This window comes from Rhinopithecus bieti, unplaced genomic scaffold (genome assembly GCF_001698545.2).
Source record: "Rhinopithecus bieti isolate Rb0 unplaced genomic scaffold, ASM169854v2 scaffold_16834, whole genome shotgun sequence".
In the NCBI taxonomy this organism is placed as follows: domain Eukaryota; kingdom Metazoa; phylum Chordata; class Mammalia; order Primates; family Cercopithecidae; genus Rhinopithecus; species Rhinopithecus bieti.
The window spans coordinates 3,865,905-3,890,591 of NW_016809297.1; the positions used below are offsets into that span (position 1 = coordinate 3,865,905).

General features: G+C 36.2%; 1 protein-coding gene across 3 annotated transcripts in view; it reads left to right on the forward strand.

Moving 5' to 3' along the window:
• Positions 1-24,687, forward strand: part of DGKB (diacylglycerol kinase beta) — a 780,654-nt gene that overhangs the window by 721,809 nt on the left and 34,158 nt on the right. The window lies entirely within an intron of this gene.

A 24,687-nucleotide genomic window follows, 5' to 3' on the forward strand; every position in this document is an offset into this window, starting at 1 on the left:
ACAGTATTACATGAGTGAATGTATGAAAATAGCTTGGAACAGTTTAAATTGGGCAGAATTCTGCTTTGATCATAATGTGCCTCTTCAGCATTAAAATAAACTTGCAACATATGCTGAAAAACATGTGTAATAAGTGCCTCTTGCATGGTGACTTATCTGGAAAAAAATAAATCACCATTTAATAGAATTCAAAATTCATAAAATACTTTAACAACTAGAAATGTGATAATATGATTGGCATCTTACAGTAACAGATCAGTACCTGGCTACTTCTGTTTCAAAGATGGAATTTTTAAATTTTAATAATACTATCAAATTGTAATCATTTTTAGAAATATTTGAAAACAAAATATTTAATAGGCAGTTCTATACAATATTTTGTTATGTTGTTACAGATTTGGTTCTAATTTATTTATACTATTTAAAAGATACCAAAAATATAGCAAATTATTTCAATCTTTAGAGAAGTCAGCATAAAAACAATGAAGTTATCAGTTTTCTTGAATCACTGTCAGGATTGACAAGAGTGAGTCAGTCATGACAAAGGAGTTTTTCAATAGTGTGGTTAAATAACAACAGCTTTTGCCCTTGAAAAATACCTTGGTAAGATATTAGTAATTAATGAAAGATACCTAAAGGCACTTTCCATCAGTAGCCTCATGATGTTGAGAGGAATTATGATATCATGGGAAGAACCCTAGACACTGCTGAATTACTGTGAGCAAAAAATTCATCTTCTCTGACTTCTTTCCTCCATCCGTAAAATTGTATCAGTAAGAAATGCTATTGGTTACCAGTAAAAAAAAAAAAAAAAAATCCAGTTAGCAATGTTTTAAGCATATAAATACTATGAGTACATTAAATCGTAAAAAAGAATGGGAAACTAAACAGAGCTAGATAAATATAAGAAGTGATTATCACATTAAAGATAATCCATTAATGGTTACCTTTATCAAAAGAAATACATTTGCAACTTCAAGAAGTGGTCTCTGAAATCATGAGCAATTATTTTGTTCCTAGCTAGTACTCATTGTAAGCCAAATTTAAAGGTGAGCCTATCCTTTATTGGAGCCTCTTATAGAAGACTATCAGGAAAGCTTCAAGTGTACTTAATATAATACATTATTACTAATTCAACGTATGCTTATTGATTGTCTGCTCTGTGCCAGGTTATGCATTTGGACATCTAAAAACAAAACAACAAACTCCAAAGCAACATGATATATGATTCTTATTTTTTAAATTTGTAATTAATTTGGAAATAATGTTCACATCCACAGATATATATTTACCAGGCCAGCCTCTCTATAAAGAGCTCCATGTGGATGTTCCAGAGTCCACAATACCAGCACGTCCAAAATCAAACTTACCATGTTTCCTACTTTCCCACTTGCTTTTCCCCCAGGATTTTGCACCTTAGTTGGTGACATCATCGACAGCTAGTCTACCAACCCTGATGCCTTCCGACACTCCCCAGGTGGCTATTCATGATGCCGTCAGTTCTACCTCCTAAGCAACTTTCACTCTCATGCACCTGGTCACAGCTTACTTTAACTCCTTATCATCTCTCATCAGCATTATTTCAATGCTTCTCTAATTGATCACCCTGCTGTTTCTTACCTTATTGCCTTTGAATCCATCTGCAATGGTCTGAATGTTTGTGTCTGCCCAAAATTCATATGTTGAAATTCTAACTCCTAGGTGATGTTACTAGGAGTGAGACCTTTGGGAGTTGATTAGATAATGAGGGTGGTGCCATCATAATTGAGATTAATGCCTTTATAAAAAGGGACCACACAAGGATCCCTCAAGCCTTCTATCCTATGAGGTTACAGTGAAAAGACAGCTATCTAGGAAAAAGGCCCTCACCAGACACTGCCAGCACCTTGATGTTGGATTTCCAGCCTCCAGAACTGTGAGAAACACATTGTTGTTTATATGCAATTCAGTTTATGGTATTTTTGCATAGCAACCTAAAAGAATGAAGAAATTATCTTCCACAACTCACTAAATGTCCTTTATAAAATGTGATCTAACTGCTTCTCTACTTAGCTTAGGATTCTTAACTACACCCTTGTCAAATGTAAGGAAAATCTTAGCTCTCAGGCCCTTCATGACTGAATCTTCATTATCTAATTTCTCACAACTTTTTAGGCTTTCCCTAAGCTCCTACAATCCCAACTCTCTCCCCACCACCAACCACCCTCCATAGAGTTAAATTCTCTCCCTTTTTGACAATGCTACATTACTTTTTTTTTTTTTTTTTTTACATGTTAGTGCTCTTAAGGAGACTAATAGCTTTTTACATCTATCTCAGTCACATTCCAGAGTACCTGGCACACATTGCTCTACTAAGCATCTGTTGGTGCTCAATGTAACTTTGTTGGATGAGGTGAATGGATAAATTGGCAAAGAAATCATATGTAGTATTATGAAACAATATGTATAAGAAAATAAACATGGAGATAAAATGTAAGCCAGGAAAATAAAAATTCTTGCCAAATTCCTAATCAAGAAGAAACAAAAAGAGACAATTAGAAATTCATAACAGCTATGTAAAAATGAGGACGGCTCTTGTGGGTAATGTGGAGAATAAATGAGTTGCACTAAAATATTCCTAGTGATTACGCTCAACAATGAGGAGTTGTCTCACTAGGTAATGAGGTAGTCAAAGTGCAAAGTGATGTATCATTTTTTAACTTCTAGGTCTTGCACTCTGGGGGCACACTATGTGAAATTTTGACTCTGTCATTGCTGCCTCATAGTATAGGTTGAGTACCAAAGAGTCAAAAACATATCATGTTTTATAACATTTAGCAGAGGGCTGGCAACATAAAAGAAAATATTAAAGGAGAATTGTTACTAAACAACTTTAAAGAACTAGATTCAGGAATGGGTGAATCCTCGTGCTCAATTTATTAACCAGAATGACCGCCATGCAGTGGCATGTTGGCCTCCAGAAGTTCTAGACTTATGGCCAGCTGTGAATCTGGAGTGAAATCTGAACATCTCCTTGTCAATTATTGTAGTAAAGGTCTCTTTTTATGCCCTGTACACCACTGTATACTCAGGAGCTCGATTTTGTTTGTTTGTTTGTTTGTTTGTTTGTTTGGATCCTTGTTTTTGTAATTTCTGACATTGTAATAAGTATTTGCTAAATAACAAATATCGTGCTTTGCAATATTTTTATCCAGAAAGCTAAGAAATTATATGCTTTGTTATCACTATTGCTTTTATTTCAGAAATCTGAAAGCAATAACATAGTAACATAATTATCTTAAATTATTAGCCTAATTAAGAGCTTCATTATAGTGCACTGCCACTTGCCCAGTTATAGTGAAGCTTTGTTCTACTTACTAATTGAATCCCACTGAACTTTTTGCTCTGCAATGCCTTATGCCTAGAACACCTGGGCATCATCTATTTGTTTCATTCCTTGTGGAAATGTAACCATGTGGATTTTATTTCTGCTTCTAGGTTCACAGTGAGACCAGTCCTGTCCCAGGCAGCCTGCAGAGTGCTGACCTAGTTACTCTATCTTACTTTGATTTCATGGTGGAAATGCTCATATTCTCGCCCTTTCCTGAGGTGTCCAGCCTAATTACGTTTCCCATTCATCTGATCCAAATGCTTTCTTAGATTAGACATTTTTTATTTGCTGTTCTTTTCTTTTCTATTCCTTTTCCTATTCGTTCTACATTCCCCCCATCACTTTAATATTTGTAGCCAAATGTCTTTCATCTGAGCCCCACCACGCTCAATTACTTCACTTCCAATATTTTTCAAGCTATTCTCGTGGAAATGTTTGTCTATCAAAAGTGGAATAGTCACAGAATTTATAATTTCATTACTTATACATAAAGTGTATTTAGTCTAGGAGAGAAAGAGAATGAGCAAAAAAAATTACTACATGACTGATTGGAACAATATATTTAATCACAATGTAAGGTCAGTACCATTTCTCTTTTAGAGATAGGGTAACTGGGTCCCAGAAACATTAAATGACTTACCTGAAGTTGCCCTTTAGTTAAATCAAAATTTAGGACAAGAAATCAGAACTTCTGAGACATATTTCAGTTTAGTACCTTCCACTTGGACCTTCAGCATAGCTGTATCAAATGTTAAATTATTTAAATATTTCTGTACAGTTGGCCCTGTCCTTCTAGGTTCCCCCTATCCCTCCTCATGACCTCCCAAACTTTTCCAGATCCAACACCTAAAGTGTCAATGCCAGGTACCTTAGAGACCTCTGGGGCCCTATTTTCTTACACTATCTAGGATACACTGTGGCCAGTACTCTTGCTGATTGTGAAATATTTTGATATCTCCTGTATTTTAATACCATCATGGTAGCAATTCACATATGACCATAAAAATGTTAATAAGAGCTTCATTTTTTAGCCAGTTTGGCAGCTGGGAAGAGATCAGGCAGGCTTATTTTCTATTATGAAAGATCAAGGTGTCCTAAGCCATGGGTTCCTCTTCTATAATGCAGCCCATTATGTGTGCAGGTGTCTCCCAGACCTCTTTGTTTCACCCTATGGAAGTTGGGGTTTGGGGGACTGATTTAGATGTTAAGACTGGCTACTGCTATTGCTATGGGTAGTAAAGTCTTGGGTCTCTGACACAGGGGACTCACGTCTTCTGCCAGCCTTAACACAGCTGTGGCAGGCTAACATGTTAGCTTTCAAGAAAGGTGAAATCTGGGATGTTCCCACACTTGACAACTGGTGTATATTTCCCTAACAAAATTTTCTCTTCTCACCTTAGTTTTCCTTAGACCTCTGCTTTCTAATTTTTTCTTACTATTTTCAACACCTGGAATCAAAATTCCTTTTTAATGATGATTTATGCAAAGCAGATCCTTTTACTTACAACTGAAATTAGGACTCCTACATGAATCTGTTTAGTCCCAAATGCTAATTTCAGTCCCTTGTTGAGGCAAAGGAAAGAACTGAAGAGATGTGGAGGTCAACTCTGAAACATCACTGAATAACTCTATTCTTTTACCCTTTCCCCACACACTGTAAGTCCAATATGAGTCTCCAGATTCATTTTCCTTGGGCAGATCAGTCTGTTTCACACCTTGTGACCTTAGTTAGGAGGCCTATATCAGAAAGAAGTTGTCATTCCATGTGTAGCATTTGCTCAATAATACCTCCCTTTTCACCCGATGAATGCCTGTGAGCTTGTCAAACAGAAACCACTAGTAGGTATTCTTTGAAATGTGTATTTCAGCTTTACAATTGTTATTTGAGAAACAGACCTTTCTAATAATATTTTTCCAATGAAGTTGATACTCATTTTGCATTTTTACCTAAAAGAAAAAATAATAGGAAGGTTCTATATGGAAGCTTTAAACTAGCTGGTAAAAGTGGCAATTAGTCCAAACACATTAAAATTCTATTTTCCTTTACAAGTGTTTGCTGCAGATGACCCCCACTGATCTTAAATATATTTCTGTATCTGTAACTGAATAGAGGTTTTCCGTACAGCATGTTCTAATGGCACTCTGGCCTTTAGCCAACAAGGCACTGAATAAGGCTATTTTTAAAATACAGAAACTGGGAACAGCTGCAGCAATCAAATTTGATAAAAACAGAGAGGAACTTTGCTTTTTTTTTTACGGTTTGTTCAAGTTTAGTCTTCTTTCATAAAACTGCTTTTGTTCTGTTGTATGAAGGGCTGCAAGACCAATACAGTGAAGCCCTTTTAAACAAATAACTTTTAAAAGAATACGACTAAATAGAATAATTTTCCTTTGTACCAAGAGTTTCACTGCAATAGTATTTTTAAACTATTTAAAAGGGGATATGTCTCTTCTAAGAGGAGGTAGAAAAAGAATCAGATATATTGGCAAAGTTTGTACTACAAAAGAGGTTTTGGTTTCCCCCGCCCCACAAAGCAACTCCTTGAAAGGGAAGATAAAGTCCTTAGTTTTTCAGTGTTGAAAATCTGAAAGTTTGCATTTGAACCTCTCTTAGGGTTTCAAGTGTTGCTAGAGGTGATGATACTTTTAATGTCCATTTCTACTTTTCACGTTACTATTAGTCACGAATGTTGCTGTATTTTCCAAAAGCTAGATTAGTGTTAGTGCAGTTCCTTTGTAAAGATAAAATAACATGCTTTTAAAACATCAATGAAAACTTTTCACAGAGACTTTTGTACTTATCTAAGTCCTTCAACATGTCTTTATACAAGGGCTTATTTTTTTTTTTTTTTTTAATTCAAGCTCTTTGGAAACTTGTCAGTACATTATTAATACATGTCATAAGGGGACCAGATACTGAAAATCTCTCATGCTGTAGTAAGTTGCAAGTTCTCTCTTCTAAGTGATTTTATGTGTGGAATAGATTTCTCTGCTACTTTGTGATCTAAATGACAAAGGACATTGTATTTCTTATGGGTATTTACAAATGGAATTAATTTTAAAATTCCATCCAAATAAAACTATTTATGTCAACATTAATTCAATTTAGTAATCCAAGACAGTAATACAATTCTTTTTCTGTAGACATAAGGTCATGAAAGAAAATTACTTCAAAAGAAAAGAAGGGTGGAGGGAGGAGAAAAATATACAAAATAGAAGTATTCAGGTGTATTCTAAACTGTACTAACTTGTTAACAGTTAGTTTATTAGATATGATGGTCCACCTGCCTGCAGTCTGTTTATAAGCTTTAAAAAAGAAAACTGTAGCAGTCTTTTCTGACTAGAATAATTATTTCTTTGAGGCATGAGTCAAGAACTGCTCATCTTTAATGGTGAGGCAATGAGGAAAGTGTGTTTAGTGCTTTTGACAATAACAGTCCCTGTCTCAGTTCATGAGTGAGGGGTCCTCAGTCCTGCATTAACAGCAAAACTCCTTAAATACACACACTGTTCTAAGCAGAAACTATGACATTCCTGTTGTGCAGAGCCTTGAACTCAGCAGGTTTTCAAGGGTTCTCTGGCAAGTCACCAGACTTCATGATATAATCCTATATTTTTCGGCACCAAACAGTTCTACATGAAGGTTGCTGAGATTTAATTCTATTTAGTCATGTAGCCTATTCTCTGAAGACAAACTGCCAAGATAGTAAGGTTTACTTCTGACCAGCAATACTTTTATGCACAATAACCTCAAATATTATAAAGTCTTTCAATCTCTTGCTAGGCATGTAAGACTTATATGTAACCAGGGTAAATTAGATACCAGAAACAGTTCTGTTATACAAGGAAATATTTACTGTAAATCACTTTTCCTCATCATCATGTTCTGTCCTTATTTTAATTTTCAGCATTATTAAGTTTATAAATGAGTTCAAATGTACTACCATGTTTCTAAAATTTTATTTGTATGTGTTTTTCATGTTGCACTGAAACTAAAATAAAGGGACCATAGAAACATCTCATTATAGTTTATAATATATTTCAAGAAAATAACTGATTTCCACAGTACTTCTGGATATTTAGTGTAAAGACCATGGAGTCATATGTAAAGTAATGTTGGCACTGCCCTGTATTACATTGCATTTTAATTTGAATATTTGTTTGTTTGCTTTGTATTGCTTTTCATTGCTGGAACTGCTCAATTCTTAGGAGAATAAGAGTGGGTGATCTCCCTGGTGACTTCATCCCCTTAGCTGGCACCAGTGTTAGGGTGCAGGATGCCCCTCTAGAAGCTATTGAGAATTTGCTGACATCAGCCTTCATTCATGAGTGCTTGCTTTGTTTAGTGATGGCACTAATATGAGGAGACACGTGAAGTAGCTCGGTTTATAGAAAAGGGCAGAAGAGGCATGGTGCTGTGAAAACATTCCCACACACACTAACGGCTCATTCACACAGAAAACAAGTGAGAGCCTTCAGTCCCTTCACAAAGCTTAACGAGAACAAACTGCTTCAAGAACCCAGAAGCAGCAGTGTTCATATTCACCACTAGTTTATCCTCATAAACTCTATTTACATTTACTGATAATACGCATGGCCAGTGGCAGCAAAGGATTGCTGTGGGAAGTCTTTAAACTCTTTCTTTATGGATTTTGTCAATGAAATATTCATGATTTATTTGGTTGTGTTCTTGTGGTGAAGATGACTTTTCAAGTACACTATAACACGGTGACTTGCAGGCCCTGAACTCCTTTGGTCACAATAAAGAGGTTGTTGACAATATGCTATACTGTGATTTCTGGTCTTTTCTTAGTTTTAGACTCATTTAGCAGAGTTCAGAATTTTAGCACCAAAACAAAGTTATAGTCAGCTCTGGCTGGTTGTTTTCAAAAACTAGATGGCTTTAAAAGAGACGATCAAATCCATTCTTTATATATATATATACACACACACACACACACACATACACACACACACACTTTAAGTTCTAGGGTACATGTGCACAACGTGCAGGTTTGTTACCTATGTATATATGTGCCATGTTGGTGTGCTGCACCCATTAACTCATCATTTACATTAGGTATATCTCCTAATGCTATCCCTCCTCCCTTCCCACACCCCATGAAGGCCCCGATGTGTGATGTTCCCCTTCCTGTGTCCAAGTGTTCTCATTGTTCAGTTCCTACCTATGAACGAAAACATGCTATGTTTGGTTTTTTGTCCTTGCGATAGTTTGCTGAGAATGATGGTTTCCAACTTCATCAATGTCCCTACAAAGGACATGAACTCATCCTTTTTTATGATTGCATAGTATTCCATGGTGTATATGTGCCACATTTTCTTAATCCAGTCTATCACTGATGGACATTTGGGTTAAAAGTTCTTTTTAAAGTCAGGCTTCCACTATGAATATATATGTATTTCTGTATATACACCTTAACCCCTCATTTTTTAGATTTCAACAGGGAATGGGACATTTCACACTGCTAGATTTTTAAAATGACTCCTGTTAATCCATTTGTGAACCAGATTCTAATCTTAATTTTATATTTAAAATTATCTTTAATATTCCACATCTAAAAATGAGTGAGATAACATGGTATTCATCATTCTGTGTCTGGCTTATTTCAGATAACATGGTGTCCTCCGGGTTCTTCCATGTTGTCACAAATGGCAGGATTTTATTCTTTTATGGCTGAATAATATTCTACGGTGTATATATGCCACATTTTTTATCCATTCATCCATTGTTGGGCACTTAAGTTGATTCCATATATTGGCTATTATAAATAGTGCTACAGAACTTGAGAGTACAGATACCTCTTTTGGCATGCTGATTCCATTTCCTTTGGCTATACATCCAGTAGTGGAATTGCTAGATCATATGTTAATTCTATTTTTACTATTTTTGGGGAACCTCCATACTGTTTTCCATAATTGTTGTACTAGTATATATTGCTACCAACAGCGTGTAAGTGTTCCCATTTCTCCACATCTTTACCAGCACTTGACTTCTTTTGTCTTTCTGGTAACCACCAGTCTAACTGGAATGAAGTAATATCTCATTATGGTTTTGGTTTACATTTCCTTTACCATTAGTTGTATCAAGTATTTTTTTCATATACCTAACGGTCATTTATATGTCTTCTTTTGAGAATGTCTATGAAAGTCTTTTGCCCATTTTTAAAATGAGTTATTTGGGTTTTTTCCCCATTGAGTTGTTTACGTTCCTTTATATATTCTATATATTAACCCTTTGTTAGAAGTATAGTCTACATATATTTTCTCCCATTTTCTAGGTTATCGCTTTACTCTTGAATAGTTTCCTCTTCAAAAGCTTTTTAGTTCAATGTAACTCCATTTGTCTCTTTTTGCTTTCTTTGTCTGTGCTTTTGAGATCTTATTTAAAAAGTCCTTGCCCAGCCTAACATCATAAAGCATTTTCCCTGTGATTTCTTCTAGTCATTTCATAGTTTCAAATTCTACATTTAAATCTTTAATCCATTTTGAGTTGATTTTTATATATAACATGAGTCACGGTCTAGTGTCATTCTTCTGCATGTGATTATTGAATTTTCCTAGCGCCATTTATTGAAGAGACTACTTTTTCCCCAATGTGTGTTTTTGGCATCTTTGTCAAAAATCAGTTGGCTGTAGGTGTTGAATGTATTTCTGGGCTCTCCATTCTATTCTATTAGTCTATGTGTCTGCTTCTGTGCTAGCGCCATGTTGTTTTGGTTACTATATCTTTGTATAATAGTATATTTTGAAGTTAGGTAGCGTAATCCTTCCACTTTGTTCTTTTTGCTCAATATTTCTTTGGCTATTTAGGGTATTTTGTAGTTCTACAGAATTTTATAGTTTGTTTTGTTTTGTTTTGTTTTCTATTTTTCTGAAGCAGAGGTCCCTAACCTCCAGGACACAAGCAGGCATATGGGTCTGTGGCCTGTTAGAAACTGGGTCGTGTAGCAGGAGGTGAGCAGCAGGAGGTGAGACAGTGAAGCTTCATATGTATTTTATAGCTGCTCCCCATCACTCACATTACTGCCTGAGATCAGACTCCTGTCAAATCAGCAGCCACATTAGATTCTCACGGGAGTGCAAACCCTATTGTGAACTGCTCATGCAAGGGATCTAGGTTGAGCACTCCGTATGTGAATCTAACACCTGATGATCTGTCAGTGTCTCCCATCACCCCCAGATGGGACCATCTAGTTGCAGGAAAACAAGCTTAGCGGTCCAGCTGACTCAACATTATAGTGAGTTGTATTATTACATTGTAATACATAATGAAATAATGTATAGCTATATATTACAATGTAATAATTAACATAAATAAAGTGTGCAATAAATGTAATGCATTTGGATCATCTCAAAACCACCTCCCAACCCTGTGGCTCATCTGTGGAAAAATTGTGATCCATGAACCATGCCCTGGTGCCAAAAACATTGGGAACCACTGCTCTGAAGAATATCATAGTTATTTTGGCAGGAATTGCATTAAATCTGTAGATCACTCTGGGTAGCATGGCCAATAAAAAGAAATTCTTCCAATTCATGAATATATGTCCTTCCATTTATTTGTGTCCTCTTCCATTTATTTCATCAAAGTTTTACAGTTTTATTGTAGAGATATTTCACCTCCTTGGTTAAATATATTCCTAGGTATCTACATTTTTTAGCTATAGTGAAAGAAAGTTTTAAAATTTCTTTTTCAGAAAGTTCACTATTATATGGACATACTGATTTTTGTATGTTGATTTCGCAGCCTGCAATTTTAGTGAATTTGTTTATTAGTTTGATTAGTTTTCGTGGAGTTTTAGAGTTTTCTTTATGTAAAATATTATACCATTTACAAATAGGGACAATTTGACTACCTTCTTCCCAGTTCGGATGCCTTTTATTTCTTCCTCACCAACTCTGGTGACCTTTCCACCATTAGCAGCCTTCCTGTCCACTGCTTTGTTGACACCCACAGCGACTATCTGTCTCATATCACAAATAGCAAAATGACTCAGAGGATAGTCAGAAAGGCTCTCAACACATGAGCTTGCCAGGAACCATATCGACAATGGTAGCATCACCATACTTCAACTATTAAGGGCCATATTCCAGCTTTTTACCAGAATGGCAATCAATTTTTTCCTTCAGCTCAGCAAACTGGCAAGCAATGTGAACTGTGTAACAATCCAGTACAGGGACGTAGCCATCACTGATTTAGCCTGGTTGGTGCAGAATAGTCACCTGAGTAGGGAAGCCATTTGTTTCCATTGGTGGGTCATTTTTGTTGTCATCAGCAATGTTGGCACAGTGAACATCTTTGATGCATATATCCTTGACATTGAAGCCCCCTTTGTCCCCTAGAAGAGTTTCACTCAAAACTTCATGGTGCATTTCAACAGACTTTTTTTCAGTTATAGCATTGATTGGAGCAAAGGTAACCTAGTCACCACTCAGCACACAGGAACAGTACCAAAATCACCAATTCTGTAGAAATCCAGGAGAGACAGACCACAAATAAGGGCTTGTCAGTTGGGTGAGCTGGTGATAGGATGCATTGCAGAGTTTCAAGCAACATCGTTCCACTGGCCTTACTGTCTTTACAGGTGATTTTCCAGCCCTTGAACCAATGCATGTTAGCACATGGCTCTAGCATATTGTTACAATTCCAACCAGAAATTGGCACAGATGTTACTGTGCTGGCATTGTAGCCAATTTTCTTAAGTTTCAGCTTTCTTAATGATTTCTTTGTATGTTTTCTGGCTGTAGGGTGACTCAGTGGAATCCATTTGGTTAACAATAACTGTTTCACACCCAATGTGTAAACCAGAAAGACATGCTCATAGGTCTGTTCATTCCTGGAGATACCAGTTCAAATTTACCAACACAAGCAGCAACAATCAGGGCAGCACAGTCAGCCTGAGATGTGGCTGTATTCATGTTTTTCACAAAGCATCTGTGTCCCAGACTATCAATAATAACCAAGTAGTACTTGCTGGTCTCAAATTTCCACATGGTATCAATGGTGATGCCATGTTCAGGTTCGGCTTTCAGTTTATCCAAGACCCAGGCATACTTGAAGTAACTGTTTCTTATCTCAACAGCCTCTTTCTCAAAATTTTTGATGGTTCTTTGATCAATCCTACCACATTTGTAGATCAAAAGGCCAGTGGTGGTGGACTTGCCTGAATCTATGTGTCCAATTTTGACAATGTTGATGGGAGTCTTTTTCTTTTCTTTTCCATTTGACTTTAGGGATGGTTTTCATGACACTGTTGTTCTAACTGCAAACCTATTGTAAAAAAAGGTTGGTATCAGCTTTAACATCTCCTGCTTCATCCTTGATTTTATTTATTTGAGTCTTCTTTTCTTTTTTTGGTTAGCCTAGCTCGTGGTTTATTGATTTTCCTTTATCATTTCAAAAAACAAACTCTTCATTTTGTTGATCTTTTGAATTTTTGTTCTTAATATCAGTTTTATTTCTGCTCTGAGTTTTATTATTTCCTTCCTTCTGCGAATTTTGACTTTAGTTTATTAGTAAATCAATAACAAATCCTAGGTCTTTGAGGTGCATTGTTAGATTGTTTCTTAGAAATCTTCTTTTGTGATGTAGACAATTATTACTATAAAATTCCCTTTTAGTACTGGTTTTATCGTGTCCCATGGGTTTTGGTAAGATGTATCCCATGCTCATTTGTCTCAAGAAAATTTTAATTTTTCTTTTAACTTATTCACTAACCCATTGGTTATCTAAAAGGATGTTGTTTAACTTCCATGTATTAGTAACATTTCCAAAATTTTATTTTGTTAATTTCTAGTTTAGACCATTATAGAAAAGATAGCTGGTATGATCTCTCTTCTTACATTTGTTGAGATTTGTTTTGTGGCCTAATATGTGATTCATCCTGGAGAATGTTCCATGTGCAACAGAAAAGAATATATATTCTACAGTTGTTGGATGAAATGTTCTGTAAATGTCTGTTAGGTCCATTTGGTCTGTGGTGCAATTTAAGTCCAATGTTTCTTTGTTGATTTTTTGTCATTAGCTTCCCATTGTTGAAAGTGGGTGTAGTCCCCTACTATTTTGTATTGTGGTCTGTCTCTCCTTTTAGATCTAATAACATTTGCTCTATATATTTGAGTGCTCTTGTGTTGGTTGCATATATATTTACGATTGTTATATCCTCTTGTTGAATTGATCCCTTTCTCATTATACATAATAACCTTTTCTGCCTCTTTTAACAGTTTTTGACTTAAAATATCTTTTATCTGATATAAATATGGCTTATTCTGTTCAATTTTGGTTTTTGTTTGCATGGAATATCTTTTTCTATCGCTTTGCTTTCAGCCTGCCTTTACTGGTGTGGTGAGTCTTTTTTAAGTAGTATATAGTTGGGTCTTATTTTATTTTATTTTGCCTATTCAGCCACTCTACCTCTTAATTTGAGAATTTAATCCATTTACATTCAAGGTTATTATTGTTAGATAAGAACTTGTTTCTGCCATTTTGTTAATTATTTTTTCCTTATCTTATAGATTCCTTATTTCTTTCTTCTTCTCTTGCTATTTACCTCCATGGTTTAGTGGCTTTCTGTGGTGCTAAGCTTTATTTATTTTCTCATTCTCATTTGATTGTCTGCTTTACTTTATTTGTTTGTGATTACCGCAAGCTGACATGAAGAGTCTTGTAGTTAGAACTGACTGTTTTAAGATAATGGAAACTTATCTTTGGTCACATAAAATTAGACAGTTCTCCTTCCCCCTAAAATTTACACTTTTGTTCACTTAATTTACTTCTTTATCTGTGGTGTGTTCCTTAGCCATTAATTGTAATTCTTGGTTTTGACCATTTGACATTAAACGTTCATACTAGAGGACTGAAGAAGTATATAGCACTCATATCACTGGAATATTATGAATTTGATGTATTAACTTACTCTGCTGTTGAGTTTTATATTTTCACTGGTTTTCCTGTTAGTAATTATGGTCCTTTTGTTTCCATTTGTAGCACTTTCAAGCATTTCTTGTAAAACTAACTCTATGGTAATGAATTCCCTTAGCTTTTCCTTATCTGCGAAGATTTTTATTTCTTCTTCATTTCTGCAAAGAAAATCTCTGCTTGATACAATATTCTCAACTAACAGCTTTTATTTCTTTCAGCACTTTAAATATATCATCCCATTCTGTCCCAGCTTTAAGGTTTCTGCTGAGAAATCTGCTAATAGTGTAATTCAGATTCCCTTATATGTGACCTGATGCTTTTCTTTTGTAGATTTTAGAATTATTTCATTGTCTGTGACTTTTGACAGTTTGATTATAATATGCCTCAGAGAGAATTTTTTGGATTGAATATAATTGGGGATCTTTTAACTTCCTGAATCTGGATGGTCATAACTCTACCAATACTTGGGAATTTTTCAGCTATTATTTTGTTAAATAAATTTTCTGTGCTTTTCTCCATCTCCTTCCTTCTGGCCCTCCTATTATGAGAAAATTGGTTCACTTGATGGTGTTCCATAAGTCCTGTAGGCTTTCTTCATTTTCTATTTTTCTTATTTCTACTTCCCCCCACCGCTCCCCTCTGGTTGGGCTGTTTCAAAAGACATGTCTTCAAGTTCATAAATTATTTCTTCTCCTTCATCTCGTCTGTTGTTGAAGCTGTCAGTTATGTATTTTTTTTTTTCATTTTGTTCATTGAATATTTCTGCTCTAATTCTGCTTGGTTCCTTTTTTATTTTAGGTATATCTTTGTTGAATTTCTCATTCAGATCATGAATTGTTTTCCTGATTTTATTGAATTGTTTCTCTGTGTTCTCTTATATCTTGCTCAGTTTCCTTAAAATCATAATTTTGAATTTATTTTTCAGATAATATATGAATGTCCTTTTTGGGAGTCTGTTACTGGAGACATTTTGTGGGTGCCATGTTTATTTGCCTTTTTACGTTTCTTTTGTCCCTACATTTATATCTGTGAATCTAATTGAACAGTCACTTTTTTCCAACATTATGGAGTAGCTTTCGTAGGGATAAATGTTTTCCTGTAAACAGGTCCTAGGGTTAAGTGTGGTGCACTGGCTTTAGCTCTAGGTCGACTCAGTGCTCTGGTCTTCATGCAGTTTCTTCAGCTGTAATCCTCTTCAGTGGTATTTATTGCCTCAGTGCTCTAGGTTGCAGGAGTTTGTGATGGCAGCAGTGTAGTTTTGCTGAGGACAGGAGCACTAGGCTGGTTGTTGGACCCTGTGGCAATCTGTCTGGGAAAGCAGAATTATTACTGGACCAGCTGTTGGACCAGGCATGAGAGCAGTGATGCCAGGCATTCCTGCAATGGTATTTGCAGGGATATGGGACCACTACCAGACTGGCTGTCAGGCTGGGCTCAGGTGTGTGCAGGTGTGGTGATGCCAAGCAGGCCTGTGGCTGTCTGTCCAAGGAGGTAAGGCTGCTGCTGAACCAGCTGTTGGGCCAGGCACAGGTGCATGTGAGTACAGCAGGGCCAGGCTCTTAGCCTTCTTACTGAGATTCTTCAGAGAATTCTTCATACATCACCCCATGTGGTATTATAAATGGGAGCTTTGTACCTTATTTTAATTTTGTGATTACATTTGAAATAATTTAGTGGTAGGATTGTTTGCTGGACTATTTTAAGGTGTTATGTATGCATTCCTTTGTAGCACTTTTTCTCTTCCATCACTGATAACATTTATTTATTTACTTTTCCATAAGTTATTGGGATGCAGGTGACATTTGGTTACATGAGTAAGTTTTTTAGTGGTGATTTGTGACATTTTGGCACACCCATCACCTAAGCAGTATACACTGCGCCGTATTTGTAGTCTTTTATCCCTCGCCCCTCTCCAGCTCTTCCCCCCAAGTCCCCAGCGTCCATTGTATCATTCTTATGGCTTTGCGTCCTCATAGTTTAGCTCCCACGTATCAGTGAGAACATACAAGGTTTTGTTTTCCATTCCTGAGTTACTTCACTTAGAATAATAGTCTCCAATCTCATCCAGGGCACTGCAAATGCTGTTAATTCATTCTTTTTTATAGCTGTGCAGTATTCCATCAAACATATATACCACGGTTTCTTTATCCACTCACTGATTGATGGGCATTTGGGTTGGTTCCACAATTTTGCAATTGCGAATTGTGCTGCTATAAACATGCATGTGCAAGTATCTTTTTCAAATAATGACTTCTTTTCCTCTAAGTAGACACCCAGTAGAGGGACTTCTGGATCAAATGGTAGTTCTACTTTTAGTTCTTTAAGGAATCTCCACACTGTTTTTTATAGTGGTTGTGCTAGTTTACATTCCCACCAACAGTGTAGAAGTGTTCTCTATTTACCACATATACACCAACATCTACTGTTCTTTGATTTTTTGATTATGGTCATTCTTGCAGGAGTAAGGTGGTACAGCATTGTAGTTTTGATTTGCATTTCCTGATCATTAGTGATGTTGATCATTTTTCATATGTTTGTTGGCCATTTGTATATCTTCTTTTGAGAATTGTCTATTCATGTCCTTAGCCCACTTTTTAATAGGATTGATTTTTTCTTACCGATTTGTTTGAGTTTGTTGTAGATTCTGGTTATTGGTCCTTTGTCAGATGTATGGATTGTGAAGATTATCTCCCACTTTGTGGGTTGTCTGTTTACTCTGCTGACTGTTCCTTTTGCCATGCAAAAGCTCTTTAGTATAATTAGGTCCCAGCTACTTATCTTTGTTTTTATTGCATTTGCTTTTGGGTTCTTGGTCATGAACCCAAACCATGGGTTTGGGTCCTTGCCTAAGCCAATGTCTAGAAGGGTGTTTCCAATGTTATCTTCTAGAATTTTTATAGTTTCAGGTCTTAGGTTTAAGTCCTTATCCATCTTGAATTGACTTTTGTATAAGGTGAGAGATAAGGATCCAGTTTTATTCTCCTAGATGTGGCTAGCCAATTATCCCAGCACCATTTGTTACAAAGGGTGTCCTTTTCCCACTTTATGTCCTTGTTTGTTTTGTCAAAGATCAGTTGGCTGTAGTATTTGGGTTTATTTCTGGGTTCTCTATTCTGTTCCATTGGTCTATGTGCCTATGTTTGTACCAGTACCATACTGTTTTGGTGACTATGGCCTTACAGTGTAGTTTAAAATCAGGTAATGTGATGCTTCCAGATTTGCTCTTTTTGCTTAGTCTTGCTTTGTCTATGTGGGCTCCTTTTTGGTTCCATATGATGTTTAGAATTTTTTGTTTCTGATTCTGTGAAGAATGATGGTGTGGTATTTTGATGGGAATTTGTACTGAATTATAGATTGCTTTTGCAGTATGGTCATTTTCACAGTATTGATTCTACCCATCCATGAACATGGGATATGTTTCCATTTGTTCATGTCATCTATGATTTTTTTAAAAAGTGTTTTGTAGTTTTCCTTGTAGAGGTCTTTCAACTCCTTGGTTAGGTATATTCCTAAGATTGTTTGTTTGTTTGTTTGTTTGTTTTGCAGCTATTGTAAAAGTGGTGGAGTTCTCGATTTGATTATCTGCTTGGTCATTGTTGGATATAAGGGCTACTGGTTTGTGTACATTAATCCTGCATCTGGAAACTGAATTCTTTCATCAGTTCTAGGAGCTTTCTGGAGGAGACCTTAGGGTTTTCAAGGTAAAATATCGTATCATCAGCAAGCAGTGACAGTTTTACTTCCTCTTTACCAATTTGGATGCTCTTTATTTCTTTCTCTAGTCTGATTGCTCTAGCTAGGGCTTCCAGTACTATGTTGAAGAGTAGTGGTGACAGTGGGCATGCTTGTCTTGTTCCAGTTCTCAGAGGGAACGCTTTCAACTTTTCCCCATCAGTATTATGTTGGCTGTAAGTTTTTAATAGATGGCTTTTATTACATTAAGTTATGTCCCTTGTATACCGATTTTGCTGAGCGTTTTAATCCTAAAGAGATGCTGGATTTAATCAAATGCTTCTTTTTTTGCACTTCCTGCCTAGAACTCCCAAGATTATATGCCCTTTGTCTTCCACTACCAGGGTGAGTAGGGAAGGACAATCAAGAGGAGGGCAGGGTTAGGAGTTTCTGAGCTCAGACTCTCCTTGGGTGGGTCTTGCTGCAGCTGCAAAATGGGGGATGGGGTTGAGATTCCCAGGTCACTGGACTTGTGTACCTAGGAGGATTATGGCTGCCTTTGCTGAGTCATGCAGGTTGTCAGGGAAGTGGGGGAAAGCCCACAGTCACAGGCCTCACACAGCTCCCATGCAAACTGAAGGGCCAGTCTAACTCCCACCGTGCCCCTACCAACAGCCCCGAGTTAGTTTCCAGGCAGAAGGTATGACGGGCTTGAAAACCCATCTCCCATCTGTGAAAGAAAAGGTCTTGGTTCTTCCCCTGTCTGTGGAGTTTGCACACCGGATTTGCGCCCTCTCCTGAGTTCTAACCAGGTGGCTTCTCACCCCGTTCAAATTGTTACAAAGTTTAGCTAGAGATTTCCTTTTCCCTGTGGAGTTTTACATCCTGCTCCTCTGGTCACCCTCCCGTTGGATCCCTGTGGTGTGGTGCCAGGCAGGTATGGCCGGTTAGGGGACCCTAGGAGCTCCCAGGGCCTTTCCGCTGCTTCCTCTACCCCTGTATTTGGCTTGGCTCTCCAAATTGACTCAGCTCCAGGTAAAGCCGGAAACTTCTCCTGGAAATGGATCATCAGCTTCTCTAGTGGGGGTGTGTGTTGGGGAGAGGAGGGTCTCCCTTTCCCACTTCCTCAGTTGGGCACTCACAGTATTTGGGGGATCTCCCGAGTTCAGCAGGAGCAGTCCACTTCCTTCAGAGGGTCTGTATGTCCTCTCGAGATTGCTGGTTTGTTCTTGCAGTCTGTTGAGCTAAAATTTACAATGCGAGCTGCTCTGTCTGGAGCTACAATCTAGTCCTGCCTCCTGTCCACCATGATGATCCAAGAGAACTGTTAACATTTAATTGGTTAGTTATTACTGTTGTCACAGTAAGTAACATGGAATTTAGAGTCAAGCATATCTATTTAGAAAACCAGATTTTCAATTCTATGTAAAGACTTGAACAAGTGACATAGTTTCCCTGTCAATAAAATGAGGAGAATAATACCTATCTCAAAGGACTGTTGAGAGTCTTAAATGGAAAAATGCCTGTAAATCCCTTAGCAGGGAGCCTGCTCATAGCAGGCACATAGTAGATGTATTAGTCCTCCCCATACGGTTCCTCCTTTATTAATAGACCTACAGTTGGATTGTATGTTCCTTCAGGTGTGAAAAGCCTGCCTTTATGTTTTACACACTTGTACTCTGAAACACAGTTTATATTAATAAATTTTGTTAAAACTCTTTCTACCCACCCCTTTTAAAATTTATGTCTTCTGCGTAGACAAGGAAAACAGGTATTTATGCTTGTGAGAAGTATATCTAAATTAAGAATCAATTAGAAATAGATGGACATTTTGAAGACAAATCCTTGAATTATTCACTTTAGTGAATGGGTTTCATATGTTCCTTGGCTTTTTGAAAGTTTATTCTTGGTCCTCAGACATGTTTCATAATGTTGCTAGGTAAATGAAACATCACTGGAAGGCATGCTATCTACAAACCCTCAAAAGGTACAACTCCATAGGTAGCCTGGTCTTACTATGGCCAAATAATTACTCAATAAGTGTCAATATAATTAGCAATTTATGTTGATTTCAAAATGCTCCTGCGGAGTCAATGAGTACCTCCACATGGCCTCCGACAGTGGTGCAGAATGTTGCTGGACACTCTGCACAAAGGGGTTTATCCTATTCTGCTCCAGCCTTTCTCCCCCTTTCTTCAGTACCCACTATATTCTGCGAAATGCTACAACCCACATTCAGTCTGTGTTTGTAATGCATTCTCTTCTGTTCCTTCACATATGGCAGTCTGAAACAATTACATAATGAGACATATTATCAGGGCATAACTGTCAAAAATGAAGACTAAGCTATGAATAAATATTACCCACTTATTAGCTAAGCTGCTCGTGTGTCCTCTAATCTATATGTGCCCCGACTTTCAGATTTACATTCATATCCCTGATTACCTGTGTAACAAATGAATGCAGCACTAATTATGTTTGGAAAAAGATTTATAAAGTTTATAAAGATTTATAAACTTTAAAATGATGAATTCCATTCTAAAGTAAGTTTCCTTACCATTTTTGTGTTGTAGTCTTTTTTGCCAGTCTGGTGAAATCTACTGACTCTTCTCAGACATAATGTTTTAAAATTTATAAAATAAAATATGTAGGCTAAAAAAGGGAGTCAGTTAAATTAAAATACTGTTAAAATTTTGATTTAGAGATATATATGCTTTTTTTCTATGAAAAATTAGATTAAAATACTGTTAGAAATTTTCATTTAGAAATATATATGGTTTCTTACTAACAAATTAAAATCTAGAAGTTCAATAATTATTAAAATTTGACATAATGAATATAAATAACATTTTGAAAAAATGCATAAGATAAAAATAAAAAACAAAATAAAATAAAATTTAATGTATTATTTTATTTTATAGAGACTATTGTAGATATTTTGGTATTGTGGATAATTAAAATATATTACCATTTCTTAAAGTAGGAAATACTGTAACAACTATAATGTGATACTTATCAGTGACAAAGTCACAGGTATTACTGACTACATTTATGTTTGAAAGAAATGCTTGATTTCAATTACATGTTAGTGAAAATAAAGTTGCATTTTTCCTATTCAGATTCACAGACCATGTGTTAAGAATCTTGATCTAGTATGACCCAATTTTGAGGATTTTATTAAGTTTCTTTCCTCTGAAATACCTTTTATAGATGCTCTGTTTTAAATGTGAAAATACCTAAATTGAAAGCTTGTCTTGTCTCTACTCCCATGGAGGTATTTAAAAAGACATGTAAACTCTTTCAGAAATGTACTTTGTTTTCCTTCAAAAGTATACTTTATAACATTAAATTGAACAAAAGCAACATCTTCCTCTAGATAGACACAAATGCGTCTCAATATCATGGTGTCAGGATTTCACAGTTCTTGACATACTACTTTTGAAGGTAGAGCTGTTTCCCACCTGAATCTCCAGGTCTGGTTGCAACTTCTGCCTTCCTATCTATGATTCTTCTTTTTCTCACACTCAAGAGAACCAACCAGAGGCAATGATTGGGCACACTAATGAATGCTACACTGTTCTACTTTCTTTTGTAATGAAATTATTTGGAAACTTGTGGTGTTCCCTGATAAATAACCAATGAATTGTGGCAATGTTCCTAGTACACAAGTGTGGTGAAGCTCCCTGGTAGAGAACAGTTGTTCTATGCATGGTTACATACACTGTGGAATTAATGCTGGAACATTGTGTCTTTCAGCCCTTAAAAAATAAATTGCCATTTAGCATTTATAGCAGCAGTACTAAAGTGACAACCTTAGTGATCTGGAAGTGTTCATGTTTCTCTAAAGCATAGGCTGGTAAACTTTTCCAAAGGTCCACATAGTAAATATTTTCAGCTTCGTCGACCATATGGTCTCTACTCTGCCTTTGTACTACAAAAAGAGACATAGACAAGACCTAACCCAGTGAACGTGGCTGTGTTCCAATGAAAACTAATTTATGGGCATTGAAATTTGAATTTTATATAATTTTCAGATGTTATACTACTTTTTTTTTTTAATATATAAACACCATTCTTAATTTGTTATGAGTCATACAAAAAAGGCAAGGGGCCAGATTTGGTCCATAGGTCATCTTTTGCTGCTCGCACTCTTAAATATGAAGTCAATAGCCAGGTAGCAAACCAATTAAATAGGTTGATCTAGCTGGCTAGGCCATCCCAAGGAGAACTGTTCTTAAAATAACTCTTAGCTAGAATGTGAGGTGAGGAAGTCTGATGTTCCAAAGGATACCACATATAGAAACAGAATTCAAAAAAAAAAAAAGAAAGAAAGAAAGAAAGAAAGAAAGAAAGAAAGAAAGAAAGAAAGAAAGAAAGAAAGAAAGAAAGAAAGAAACAGAATTCAAAATTGCATAGATAGAAACTTTCTCTGTCTGAAATCAATCAGGACCCTGATCTCAAAGATAATATGTAGGGGCATCAATTGTATACAGACAGATTGCAGATTGTGCTGTATCAAAAAATGTGGAAGTGTTATGGGAGCAAATTTGTACAACACAAATTTAGAGTTTCGTTTTGTCTTTGTTTTCTCTCCCTGAATGCCTAATTAAAAGGAGTATGGTATTTATTTGCCTTTGCTAGAGTTAGTAAACATGGCACTATTCCTATAAAATTATTTGTGTTAGCAAGAACATGAAAGTTTAAAAGGCTTGGTCTTCTAAATCTATGAGAAATATCTTTATTACTGATTATTAACAGCAGAATTGATTTTCAAGGCATTTTGCAAGCAGAAAACAAAGACAAATTAAAGAAAAAAATCAGAAGGAGGGTGGTAGACAGTAGCAATATGGTGTGGGTGTAGACAGATCCCTGTGATTCATGAAAAAGTTAGGGCTCACAGATTAACTCTGTCTTGAGAACGTGTTTCATTTCTTATAGAATGGTTCCCATCAACCAGTTTCAGATCATTGCGGAAATTAACACAGAATTCTACCTATTTAGGAATCAGGCTGTGCAAAATCTACAATACTAAATGTGAACTCCAATCCTGTGGTGGTGGTGATCGTGGTGGTAGTTGTTGTTTTATAAATATCAGCAGGCACACATCTGGGACTTTAGTGCTTGCCACAATGTCGTTTTCTGGTTGACATATATCTAAGAAATGCGTATATTAACACCCAGGCTATAGAGCCAAGCACATTTTAGTGCCGGCTACAGCTGAAAGAATATGTTTCCATTCCTTGTCCATCTGTTCTTGGCAACATAAATTTAAACTAGAAACACAGAATAAGTTTCATGAGAAATATGTCTAAATGGGGTTTAGAACAGCAAGGTGGAAGCTCTAAGTTAACATTTGATTTTGTAGCTAAAATATTGTTTTTACTTGGAGTAATCTCATGCCACAGCTACAGCTTAAAGTTAAAATAATAGATTTTATTATTCACTTAAAAGTTTGGTGGCTTGGTCTCATATTCTTTTTAAAGTGATTTTATTAAATTTGCCTATGATCCTGGGCTTTGAGATTGCAAAGCACTATTTGCTGCCACACAGTTGAACTACACTGAAAATAAATCATTAGCATCTCTAAACTCTATGCTAAAATTGAGTTATTAGAGAGGAGTGAGCACTTTCTGTACAAAATGGATTCCATACAAAACACATTTGCTTGTTTTTCTACGAGTCCAACCTCAAATATGACCAACTATTATGTGGCTATCTTGTATAATAATCATGCCTCCCACTGTATTCCACCCCTCTAGTTTTTCTGCTACTAAACAATATAAAATTATGTATTTACATTTGAAAATACACAAAAACACATAAGAATATTAAAATGGAAAAGAACCATATATGGGCACCTAGACTTTGGCCTGCAAATCAAGGGTCTCAGGACTCTGAGTTAAATAGGTGAGCAGAAGGGCTGTCACTGAGTCTTGGGACAGGACTGTCTGGGATTCCACTGATGTGAGTTCAACTTCTGATTTCCGGCTGAATGCAAGTATTCAGATTGGAAAGGAACCTTGAAGCTCACACAGTGCGATCTCCACCTTTATGTTAAGATGATTTCTAAAATTTTGTAAAGTCTGCCCTTTTCATATGATTGACTTATCAAATGTAGCATAGTGCATCAAAGCAATAGGGTTCACATTTTGGCTCTGTCACTTTCTAGGTACGTGAGTATGAATAGTTATTAACTTCTCCAATGTTTAGCTTCTCTATCTGTAAATGGGAAGAATCACATTTATCTTAAATTGGTCTGGAGCAGGAGCAAATGAGATAATATAATTAGTCCTAGTAAATACTCAACAAGCAATAACTCTTACTATTAGCACCTTCCTAATGTCCTCTGCTAAAAAAAAAAATTAATAATAATGATTGCATGGGACTAATTATCTAGTATACTACCAAACAGTATTTTGGTAGAATATTCCTTAACATCGGAAAAACATTTCACAAAACTACTATTGTTTCTTGAACTTCTGTACAGTTACCTATTACTGTGGACAAGTTAACGCAAAGATTTAGGGACTCCATCTCTAATGTATAAAATAAGAAGCTTCAACTCCATGATCTCTAAGATCTCTTGTTCGAGTAATTTAACAAAACCATGTTTGACAGCATATCCTCCTATTTTATTTATAGTGTTGAAATGTGTATTTGCTGCCAAATGTCTGATGTGGGATGTATAAATGGTCCTTATATA